The sequence below is a fragment of the Etheostoma cragini genome, chromosome 2 (assembly GCF_013103735.1).
Source record: "Etheostoma cragini isolate CJK2018 chromosome 2, CSU_Ecrag_1.0, whole genome shotgun sequence".
Taxonomy (NCBI): domain Eukaryota; kingdom Metazoa; phylum Chordata; class Actinopteri; order Perciformes; family Percidae; genus Etheostoma; species Etheostoma cragini.
Genome location: NC_048408.1, coordinates 2,176,290 through 2,189,943, shown reverse-complemented (window position 1 = coordinate 2,189,943; position 13,654 = coordinate 2,176,290).

Here is a 13,654-nt window from a genome sequence, read left to right as displayed (position 1 = left end):
AAACGGCTCTGTTTTTTTCTTCTTCTTTTTTTGTCATTTGCCTCCCTCTTGTCATGAAATTTACAGTTGGACAGCTGGAACAACTGTTACATTGTGTTCTGTTTTTTGTATTTATTTACATAATTAAGAATCATTATAGAGTGGTTTATGCAGGGCTGTGAAAAGGATTCTAAACCTCAGGAGTTAATGGACTTTTTTTGCAGATTCTTTTCTTTGTGCTCATGTTTTCCTTCCGTTAACTAATGAATGTGTTAATAATAAATAACCTTATTTGCTGAATTGTTGCTTTGAGAATTTTATTCATCCAGGTTTCAGTTAACTGACCAATGGATGAATATTTTCCCAATTCCAAAGAAAATAAAGCTCATTACGATGTCTCCTAATAATTTTTTTTATTTCCCCTAAATGGGCTGCTTAAATGTATATTAAGCATGGAGTGGATGTATACTCAAATGTGTTTATTTTTTATTTTTTATTAGAGGTTCATTAAATCATTCTCAGCATTCTTAATTATTTGATTTAAAAATTGTTATCAAGACTTTAAAGCTGTGAAGAAAAAACTTGCATGAAAGCACCAGTAAAACGCATTACATTTGTACATTTGGAATCCCCCACTTTTTTTGCTTTTCTTAAAGGAGGTCTGTTCTTTGACACCATTAAAGATTCAAAAATAGAAAAGTTTTTTTTAATCTTGTGTAAAGGCCAGCTATTGCTTGAGGAGTTGGTGGAGTCCAGAACGGAGCTTGACAGGTTGTTGGATATATTCATTTAATAGGTAATAACTTGTCAGTACTCTGTTTACAACTTGTTTCCACAGCCCAAGGAATATCCACAAAAGTAAATTAGGCTAACGCAGGTTAACACACTGATGAGCGTGGTGAGACTGAACCTTAACTGTAAAGTTACAGGCGGTAAAACTAAAACAATGAACCAAAAGACTTTAAATGCTCCCGTGTCGAGGGGAACTGCAGAGTCACGTACTTGTCCGGGGGTTCTTATTAAAGAACAACAGCTTTCAATTTACACTAAGTAAGTTGATCTATTGGTTATATAAATCATGTTGATTAGTGCGGTTTTTAACTGCCGTTTGTCTTTTTTGACATTTGCTAATAACTTAACAATATACTATATATTCTGTATATACAATGCATGAAACATACCATTGAGTATAAATATTGCAGAAATGACTATATATATATATATATATATATATATATATATATATATATATATATATATATATAAACTGTACATATACAAGTGGCCTGACGTCACTTGTGACCTCCACTAACTTATTAGCAGCCCATTTATTTCATTTTATCTACATCAAACACAGCAAATACGGTAAATACTACCAAGTGCACCTTCAAAGATAAGGGACCTGACTTTACTATTGACCTTCACTAACGGAATAACAGCTCATTTATTTCATTCCCCAGCAACCAAAGTCAGCCAGTGCTACTTTAGGTCAATGACTTGCATTTTCAGTCATTGGTGCTCACTTAGACTTAGAAAAATTGACATTTAATGTCCCTGAGAGGCAATTTGTTGTACAGTAGTGACAGAACACAAACATTGAACCAGACATCTACAGCACTTTGTATCTAACACATATATTAACGGACCTTATACACACATCATTCAATAGAATTCAATAAAACAAGTATGCTGCACTTCCCCAAAAGGCCTAATGACATAAATAAAGGAAACTACTGCACATTACTTAACATATATTCCTCCTCCGGTCATACCCTTACTCACTTCTTATATAATTGGGTTATTGCAATGGGAATGAACTAGTTTTTTTGCTCGGTTGGTTCCGTTGTTATCTATATCCACGACCAGAAGGAAGCGGCTTGAACTCCACTGAATGTGGATGGGTGTATCCATGCCAACCTTGTCAGCCTTCTGCGCCAATCTGGTCGGATACAGTTGGTACAAGTCTACTTGTTTCTTACCAACAATCTTTCCACAGGTTTGAACAGCCTTCCCCAATTTATTCCTATGGGGGATTTATGAATCCAAGGTTTGGGATTCTTCCGGGGCTGTCTTCCCGGAGGAAATTCTAGAAGCATTTCAACTGATGCACTGGAAACTACTTGAACAAACACTGATAGATTGAGATCTGAATGCAAACATCCGGATTAGTTTATCCCATGCATGTTGAGTACAATCAGACTGAAATGTTCTAACGTGATGTGGGACTATAAAGCCCTGGATCACCCTGTGGAAAATCACCTCTCATTCACAGGAACCAGGTAAGCCTTTTTGCTTTTGTCTTCGCCTCATGAAAAGGTATAAAGTGAATTTTAAGAGCTGAGAATCATTTTTTCTTTAATGGCAGGAGCGCTTCATTCATCACCATGAAGTCATCTCTTGTCATATCAGTTCTCCTTGGTGTTTTTCTCTCTGTCAGGGCTGCATCAGGTATGTCAACTAGAAATCACTAGATAATAAACCTTTCTAATGATCCTGGAGATGAAATAGTAGATGCCTTCAACATATGATGATAAAATTATTCTTATGAAACAAAGAAAGAAGCTTTCATGTTAAAGCTAGGCCTTGGATGAACAGAGATATTAGTGTATTAAATTGGTCTTTAAAGAAAGTTAAAAGAACATGGAGGAAAACTGAGCTAGAGGGAAAAATTGTTGTGTATAATAAAAGTGTTTGCACTCAGAGAGAGATCTATTTTTCTAAGGTCATAACTGAGAATAGTGGAATGATAGGTTGTTAAATCAGGTTCCCTTTCGCTCTGAACGGGCTACTGGTCAGAGGTGTGAGGAGTTTGCTAACGTTCTTGGTTACCTTGATTAGGACAGACATTAGTAGAAGAGCCATTGAGCTTGGTGACACACCCTAAAACAGGCCTCAAACAAGGGACGATTATTTATTTATTTAACTACTCATTGACTTTTGGAAAGTAGTTGCATTCATTAACTTAAAACAGTGAAACAAATCAACAGTGAAAACACCTTGACCTGGGAAATTTCTCTTAATACTTTTCCCGTTTGAACCTTTTTTCCACTAAGAACACAAGACAAAACAAATTTACAAAACCTATTTTGTTACACAATAGGAATGAAATGAAAGTCCCAATTTAATTTTCTTGTCTTTCTTAGAGTGTAGTGCACTGCAGCCTTTGCTAAAGCTCTTATTTCTTCAGGTTAGGCTAATATTAACGTCATAGTAATATTAATTGCATTTATATTTTAAAAACTGGCAAGACATGTTATGTGTGACAGATGTGACTGCATATATCTTGTATGAAGGTTCGACATGATCTTTTGAAGTTAATACAAGCTTAATTCTTTTCTTCACAGTGCCCCCTTCTGCAGAAGCTGTCACTGTTACTACCACAGCCACTGCTACAGTGACAGGGCTTTACGACGACACTACTACACTTACAACTCCATCACCAACAACCCCAACAACAACGCCAACAACACCAATAACAACAACGCCATACCGTACAGAAACATTAACCTTTTGTTGTACCCCTACTGTACTTACCTCTCCATCACCAGCATCACCACCAACACAAATAACAACAACACCACCAACACCAATAACAACAACACCAACAACAACACCAATAACAACAACACCAACAACAACACCAACAACAACGCCAACAACACCAATAACAACAACGCCATACCGTACAGAAACATCAACTTTTTGTTGTCCCCCAACAACCACAACACTAACAACAACAACAACACAGACAACAACACCAATAACAACAACAACAACAACACCACCAACAACACCAACAACAACGCCAACAACACCAATAACAACAACACCATACCGTACAGAAACATCAACTTTTTGTTGTCCCCCAACAACAACAACACTAACAACAACAACAACACAGACAACAACGCCAACAACACCAACAACAACACCAACAACATCGATAAAGCCCTACCGTACATAAACATCAACTTTTTGTTGTCCCCCTACTACAGTTACCTCTCCATCACCAACAACACCATCAACACCAATAACAACAACAACTACAACTACAACTTCACCAACACCTATAACAACTACAACTTCACCAACACCAACAACTATAACAACTACAACTACAATTTCACCAACACCAAAGCCTGTAACACTGAGCCAGATTAGGTGTCCCGATGGATGGGAGGTGTTCCTGGGACGTTGCTACTACTTTGTGAAAGAGGGCAAGACGGGCCTGTTGCACGAAACCAGGAGAAGGGATTGAGCCGGGATATTCAAGTTATCCTGGATGAATTTAGCTTTGACTCGGTTGCACAAAACCAGGTTCAATTAAACCCAGCCAAGTAACCATGGAGATTTATTCTTTGCTGCTCGCCTGGTCCAGAGTTCATGTGTTAAATCAGATGCCGCCCTGATCCCAAATAAACGTGTTTAACAGTTATTCCGTTGTCTTCTGAATGTGTTCTTCTTTATTCTAGTTTATTTATTAACATGCATTACTTGTCATGAGTCTGATCTACTATTGCAAATAGTTTGAAATGGTTGCACTGGCACTCAGATGCAGAGTGGCAATTGGGAGAGTCCGGACTTTTCCAGGTGGGCCGGTAGTGTTTTGAGGCTGCGATGGCCGATCTGATAATAGTTATACATTTCAAGTTCAAGGGGGGCGCTTCACGCCGGCAGACCTGTGCACCGCTTCAGTGTCCGATCTCTCTGTAAAAGTAGAAATGTGCAGCGCAGCTTCCGTTGTCTTTGCAGCTTCAAGTTTATAAAGGACGCTCCGGAGATTAAGTGGGACAATGCAGCAACATTCCCAGATGATACCAATGGCAGACTGGTCAGAGACCAATACATTCATGATTTCATTTTCTTGTTGCTTGTCCTTCTCTAATAAAGGATAGTTCGTGTTACTCCTTATAATGTAAGCCAAATGTGTTTTTATCATAGCTTACTTTGGTTTCATAACATTCTCAGTTAGTCTCACATCCCTGGACCAATAAGTGGCCAATATACGTACATAGTGAAGTTCACATTTATCACACCGGGAACACCACAATGCTTCTTAAACTTTTTATTTTGGTGCTGTCACTTGTCAGAAGACTAAAAACAAAAACATGAACATTGTTTTACATATATGCTCACAGTGTGTATTGAAGTCACTTACTTCTTTTTTTAGTTAGTTCTTTGTTCTGTATGAACATTAATTGTACAGAGATATTTAGAATTAGACATAGCTTATAGAGATTTGTGCATATGCTTGTAAAACATGTTCACGTGTTGTGAAAAAGGGTTTGAAATTAAGTCTAGAGTCCTCGGGGTACATTTCCCGAGGAACATTAATTCCCTCTGCTCACTTTTAAGGCGAAGTAGGCTAAATAATAATGTATTTTATTTATAGTATGCTTTACATGGTAGGCTACTCAAAAAGACACTATAAGGTACAACAAGCGCATTTATCACATAAAAACAGATGCAGCAATAAAATCAACACATGAAACTAGCATATTTAAAGCATTCAAAACACAGTGTAGCCTACAACTCTGTAAAATGTAGAGTCACTAGTATGCTAAGTAGATATTTTTAAATCCTGATACATCCAGTCAGTCCGCTATAGTGTGTTGGGCTTTTTCTCTCCGTTTGATAACAACAGTCATATTTCCCTTTCTGTATATTATATGCTTCACCTCCTTGTTACTTTTCATTAGAAGCTGCTGCTCATTTGGGTGAAACATATGCCGCATGCGTCTCCCCCATTTCAGCATCAGTAAATCTGTGATTGATGCCGTGGTCTATTTAAGAAAGCGGTGAACGTGCACCTATCCCAGCTATCTGCACCTATCCCAGCTATCTACACCTGGCTTGACATAGCTTCACCTTCTCATCCCAGCTATCTACACCTGGCTTGACATAGCTTCACCTTCTTATCCTGTCTTGGCAAACGTGCAACCGATGAGCCGCAATGAGCGGATCACACTAAGACAAGCTGTGCTTTTTCACTTATCCTGGATATCGTCATTCTACTTTAGTGCAACAGGCCCCTGGCCTCAGGCTCTGGTAAACACTCAACAACACTCTCTAAAGAAAACCCAAGGTTAAGGATCTTTTTATTGGATTCTGAGAAGTAAATTCCTATAGCCTTGGTCCGTGTGAGACAAGAGTAGAGCGGTTACAGCAGACTGCAAGCACAAGAGTGACAGGGTTTAGAGAGCAATTCTCAACAAAGCAAACAGAAATACAAAACGGCTGGAACGTGACTGACAGAGAATATAGTCTACGATCTGGACTCCTGACTCTGCACACTTGGCTCCACTACTTCATTTAAGCACACACACACACACACACACACACACACACACACACACACACACACACACACACACACACACAAACACGCACACACACGCACACACACCACGCACACACACACACACACACACACACACACACACACACACACACACACACACACACACACAAGCACAGGAGAGGGGGAGGAAGAGAGAAACACAGCAGCTCCCTGCTACACAGAGACAGTGGGCCTGACAGTGTGGCTGTGATGAACAGACGGATGTCCATCTATCCATCCATCTTCGACCGCTTATCCGGTATCGGGTCGCGGGGGCAGCAGCTCCAGCAGGGGAACCCAAACTTCCCTCTCCCGAGCCACATCGACCAGCTCCGACTGGGGGATCCCGAGGCTTTTCCAGGCCAGGTTGGAGATATAATCTCTCCACCTTGTCCTGGGTCTTCCCCGAGGCCTCCTCCCAGCTGGACGTGCCTGGAACACCTCCCTAGGGAGGCGCCCAGGAGGCATCCTTACCAGATGCCCGAACCACCTCAACTGGCTCCTTTCAAAGCGAAGGAGCAGCGGCTCTACTCCGAGCTCCTCTCTTATGACTGTGCTTCTCACCCTATCTCTAAGGGAGACGCCAGCCACCCTCCTGAGGAAACCCATTTTGGCCGCTTGTACCCTGGATCTCGTTCTTTCGGTCATGACCCAGCCTTCATGACCATAGGTGAGGGTAGGAACGAAAATTGCCCGGTAGATCGAGAGTTTTGCCTTCTGGCTCAGCTCCCTTTTTGTCACAACGGTGCGATAAACAGAATGTAATACCGCACAAGCTGCTCCGATTCTCCGACCAACCTCACGCTCCATTGTCCCCTCACTCGCGAACCAAGGTACTTAAACTCCTTCACTTGGGGTAAGGACTCACTCCCTACCCGAAGAAAGCACTCCATCGGTTTCCTGCTGAGAACCATGGCCTCAGATGTTGAGGTGCTGATCCTCATCCCAGCCGCTTCACACTCGGCTGCGAACCGATCAAGTGAGTGCTGAAGGTCACAGGCCGATGATGCCATCAGGACCACATCATCTGCAAAAAGCAGCGATAAGATCCTGAGCCCACCAAACTGCAACCCCTCCCCGCCCCGACTACGCCTCGATATCCTGTCCATAAATATTATAAACAGGATTGGTGACAAAGCGCAGCCCTGGCGGAGGCCAACACTCACCTGGAACGAGTCCGACTTACTGCCGAGAACCTGGACACAGCTCTCGCTTTGGTCAGACGGATGTGATTGTTACCTTTTATGGTAGTCATGGGCGTAAATTTCCACTAATTAAAATTGTGCAGGACACAAATACAGCCACTATTGTACTTGTATTGTACATGTGTTGTTGCATTGCAAAAACTTGAGAAGAATTGTCGTTCCACCAAACTGGAAAATTCTTGTTTAATTTGGCAAGATAGTCTTAAACTTATTATAAGGCCCTCCGTAGTGCCATGGCATCATACTACTCGTCATTAATAGAAGAAAATAGGAACAACCCCAGGTTCTTTTCATCACTGTGGCCACGCTGACGGCAGGTCACAGCTCTAGTGACCCAAGTATTCCCATAGCTCTTAGGTGTAACGACTTTACGAGCTTCTTCAATAATAAATTATAATTATTAGAAACAAAATTCACCAAGACCTGCCTTTAACTGGCACTGACATATCTCTAAACTCAGGAACCTTAGAAACAGCTGTAAAACCAGATATATGTTTAGACTGCTTTCCTTCACTTGATCTTTATCAATTTAATTTAATTATTTCTTCATCTGAAGCATCAACCTGCCTCTTGGATCCCATCCTGACTAGGCTACTCAAAGAAGTTTTACCCTTAGTCAACACTTCTCTACCAGATATAACCAATCTGTCTTTATTAACAGGCTATGTACCACAGTACTTTAAAGTAGCTGTAATTAAACCTCTTCTGAAAAAGCCCAACCTTGATCCAGATGTATGGACCTATATCCAACCTTCCATTTCTATCTAAGATTCTGGAGAAAGCAGTGCTGTGTGACTTTCTGCAAAGCAACATCTCATTTGAGGATTTTCAGTCAGGATTTAGAGTTCATAATAGCAAAGAGACAGCACTTGTGAAAATTACTAATGACCTCCTAATTGCATCAGACAAAGGACTTATCTCTGACTGGTGTTATTAGATTTTAATGCTGCATTTGATACCATTGACCATCATATCCTATTACAGAGATTGTAACATTTAATTGGAATTAAAGGGACTGCTCTAATCTGGTTTAAATCTAATTTATCAGATTGATCTCAGTTTGTACATGTTACTTATGAATCCTCCATGTACGCCAAAGTTAGTCATGGAGTCCCATAAGGATCTGTGCTCGGCCCAATCCTGTTCACTTTATATATTCTTCCTTAAGGCAATATTATAAGGAAACATTACATAAACTTTCATTGTTATGTAAATGTAAATGTAAATGTAAATGTGCTGTATTTATATAGCGCTTTTCTAGTCTTAACGACTACTCAAAGCGCTTTTACATCATACAGGAAACATTCAACTATACAGATGATACTCAATTTTATCTATCGATCAAGCTGGATGAAACTAATCAGTTAGCTAAACTTCAAATGTGCCTTCAGGATGTTAAAACCTGGATGACCTGTAATTTTCTAATGTCAAACTCAGATAAAACTGAAGTTATTGTTCTAGGGCCCAAACACTTCCGTGACGTATTATCCAAAGAGATAGTAACTCTGGATGGCATCAACCTGGCCTCCAGCACCACTGTGAGGAATCTTGGAATTATCTTTGAACATTTCAATTAATTCTCACATTAAGCAAATTTCAAGGATGGCCTTTTTTCACCATGCAATATTGTAAAAATAAGGACTATCCTGTCTAAAAATGATGCAGAAAAATTAGTCCATGCATTTGTTACTTCAAGGCTGGATTACTATAATTCTTTGTTATCAGGCTGATCCAGAATGCTGCAGCATGTGTTCTGAAACAAACCAGGAAAAGAGATCACACTTTCCTGTTTTAGCTTCTCTGCTTTGGCTTCCTGTAAAATCCGGAATATAAAATAAAATCTTTCTTCTCACCTATAAAGCTCTTCATGGTCAGGCACCATCTTATCTCAAAGAGTTCATAGTACCGTCCTACCCCACCAGAGCACTGCGCTCCCAGAATACAGGGTTACTTGTGGTTACTAGAGTCTCTAAAAGTAGAATGGGAGCCAGAGCGTTCAGCTATCAGGCTCCTCTCCTGTGGAACTAGGTTCCAGTTTGGGTTCAAGAGGCAGACCCCTTGGATTTCACATGATGCACTGAGCACCTCTCTCCTCCTCCTCTCCATCTGCAAGCAACCTCATCCCATAATGCATGTTACTAACTCAAGTTCTTCCCTTTCACTTAACGTTTTATTCACACACTTTTGTCACAGCACAAAGCCCAGTTCTCTCGCCAGATGAGTGAGTACTTTGTAAGGATGGTTTTTTTGAAACTAGTGAGAGCACGTTGCGTGGAATTAGCAAGCTAACACTAGTTGATGAACTATCCATCAAGCTACAAAACAAAAACATAGTGGACTCATGGAAAAAGACATGGTGGGTCCTTCTTTCACTTCCAGAAAAATGGATTTCACCCAACAGCAGATATATAGCGGATATAAGATAGACCGTAACAGATAGAGTAAAAGTTCAGAATAGAAAGTTACATTTTATTTATGACTTTCAGACAATTCAATACAGTGTACCGAGCAGTAAAGCTTGTGTATTTTTTAATAGTAGTTTTGAAGCATTTTGCTTTGATTTCCAGAGAAAGTGTGAATCCATTTTGATATCAAATTTTAGTTTCAGTTAGGAAAAAATCCTCATTGCTTGTTTTAAAATCACATCTGACCACCATCTAATTTCTATGAAGGACCTTTACAGTGTGTCCTTCAGGAAGTCAGACACAGAACGTGTCTCTTTCTCCCTGTGTCCTCTTCACCTCCACCAGTCGAACTGTGCCATGCGAGAGTCCACGTTGGTCTCCGTCCACAGCACTGAGGAATCCACTTTCCTCCAACAACTCACTATTGATAATGCAACGCTTGACTGGGTGGTTTCTACCTACAGTTACACACCATATCTTGATGTAATAATATTAACTATGGTGGTAATGCAGCACCACAAAGAAATAAAAGCTGAAGCTGAATTATTTAACCCTCATGTTGTCTTTGGGTCAAATTTGACCCGTTTCCAAAACTTCTAAATCAGTATTATGGGTTTCTTTTTAACCAAATTACCCAAAAAGTAAGTACAATTGCAAGTACTTGCTTGCTACTTTCATTGGTTTTGTGGTATTCAATTGTATAGCATTTAAAAGAATTGAAATGGTTTTCTCTAATATTAGTCAAAATAGTTGATTGTTTCAAAATTTGTTATAATTTCCTATAAATGTAAATGTGCTGTATTTATATAGCGCTTTTCCAGTCTTAACAACTGCTCAAAGCGCTTTTACATCTACAGGAGACATTCACCATTCACACACTGTGGCCGGGGCTGCCGTACAAGGTGCCACCTGCTCATCAGATAAACATTCACACACATTCACACTCCGATGCGCAGCAACGGGGGCAACTCGGGGTTCAGTGTCTTGCCCAAGGACACTTCGACAATGACTGCAGGGGTGGGGATCGAACCACAAACCTTCCAATTGGCAGGCAACCTCTCTACCACTGAGCCACAGCCGCCCATAAATAAATAAATAAATAATATAAATGACATGTACTGACCCTGAATTCCATAAATAAGTGTAAAACTTTTGAAAATAAGTTGGTGTCAGTGGAAAACAGTATAAAAAATGTCTAAAAAGGGACAAAATCATCATAAAAAGTGGTCAAAAACATCAAATGAGGGTAACTTTTGTTCAATTTTTTTTTTCAAATGCTATAAAATTGAATAACACACCCCAAAATGGATAAAAGTAGAGATTTGTACTTGCCAAAGAGCGTTGTGTGGAATCAATCATGTTATTTTGGACAGTTAAAAAGAGCATTGATACAGGAAAACAGGTCAATTTGACCCAAGGACAACATGAGGGTTATGGACACAAACATACATTCCTGTGGTACAGGAATGTATGTTTCTGTCTTTGTGTAGACACTTTTATGATCACACTAGTCTTGCATTGCCAGACCTATCTCCACAGCGCTGTGGGGTAAGAAACAATCACAAGAGTGATATGGTTATGTTTCCTCATTAAAAACTTTAGTGTAATGAGCTTGACGGATTTGACCACAATTATATGAATTTTATCAATCTCTTTCAACTGGTACTGAATTCATGATCTGTTTACCCTTAGATAGTTTAAGATCCTCACATACTTACTTACTAGTACTTTGTAGTGTAGTGTACAACACAGGCTATGTGTTTTTCCCTTTTAACCTGTTACAATGTCCGGCTACACCACACATAAAGTACATTCTGGGACAGGAAGAAAAAGAACACTCTGGGTTGTTTGCATTTCACACAACCCATTTCAAAATTGTCTCAGGAAGGCACTTGTTTTGATGGAAGATTTGCACCTCGCAAGAAAACGACACATACATAAAGTATACTGGTTACATAATGCATGAACTATTTATATTAGCTGATCCATTTTTAAACACAATTTGCTCATACCAGTGTATCTCTGTACATCCCACTATTCAGTCCCAGTTAGAGAGGATATGTTGTAAATATGTTCTATGTAAATCTTTCTAATCATTCCCCGGAACAACCAAGCAGGCCTGCCTTTTGCACAATTAAAAGTTTTCTTTAAAATTTGCCACTTTCAGCATGTAGCTTGCTAGCTCGAAGGTTGTTGTTTTTTGCAGCCAAGGGATTTTGAGGATGGCACCACACATATAGCGGACATCCTGCATGTGAGCCACGCACTGTATGTCAGGCTTTATCCTGAAAAATGTACTTCTGTTAATTGAGACTGTAATCACAATAAGTACGATCAACACATGACAGAAACTTTACACTTGACTGCTCGTTTTTAAGATAATCCATGAGTTTGGAACATCTCTTGGTCTTAGTGAGGACTCATCCGGTTTGATTAGATGGTCCACCTAAGGCATAATACACGGAAAGTGGTGGCTTCTATGGTACTTCTATAGCAATGTGAGATAACGAGGCAATGAGACAACGAGGATAAACTGATTGATTTGAAAGTGTTAAAACTCCTATTTAAACTAGTTTAAAGTAGACCTGTAGTTTTCTGGGAGTTTGGTCCAGATATGTGGAAAATAGAAACAGAACACTGTTTCTCACTGTTTAGTTCTGACAGAACCAGACTTGTCCCAGACCACCTGAGCGGTCTGGATGGTTTACAATGTAGCGGCAGGTCAGAAATGTATCTTGGCCCTAAACCTTTCCCAGATTTAAAAACCAACAGAAGTATTTTGAAATCAATACTTTAAGAGACAGAAAACCAGTGTGAAGATTTCAGAACTGGAGTGATGTGGTCCAGTCTCTTGGTCTTAGTGAGGACTCAGCAGCAGCGTTCTGAATCAGCTGCAGCTGTATGATTGATTTTTTAGGGAGACCTGCAAAGACGCTTGTGTAGTAATCTACTGAAGGTAAAAGCATGGACAAGCCCGTATAGATTAACAAAATGTTTGATTAAATCGAAAAGGGGTGTGTTCAGAAGGTGACTGATCTCTGAATGAATGCCCTAATAGTGACTCTGAAAAAGATTTAGCTTATCACAGACATTGGCTTCATTTTCAGAATGCAAATTCAAAGCTTTCAGACACTTCAGGCATCTTTTATCTGCATAACGCTCTTATTTTAATGGCCTTTTTCTAATCTTCTCTTTCCACAGAGGCAATTCACCATGCAACGCTGGTAGCTATACAACATTTGTAAGTAAATTTATTTATTTTCACTGCAGAAAATGTGAAAAAAGATACATTCAGAATGAAAAATATTATTACATTAGGGCCACTGTAGGAAAAAATATGCATTGTTGAGACGCAGGAGGGGGTAATTATGAAGGTAAATGTGGTTCAAAATGTGAAAGCACGTGGAAACGATATGCACACTTGTGGAATATAACTTGAGAGTTTGTAGAAAAAATCTGTTCTGCTATTTTTTCACTTTAGTCACTTTTCCAGTCAAACCACAACTCGGGGATCACAGCTTCTCAAATCGGTCTCTGCAGCCAAGCGTGTAGTGCAACATTTGCTCGGGTACATTTTCCATCACAACCACAACTCAGTGATTACAACCCCTGGAAGTAGTTGCTGCAATGTGCTCTGTTATGGTTATGGGTTTTTGTTGGGGTATTTTTTCCTGTTTGGCCTTCCCTGTGTTTTTGTCCCGGTTTTCCCATTAGTCTGGTGTTGT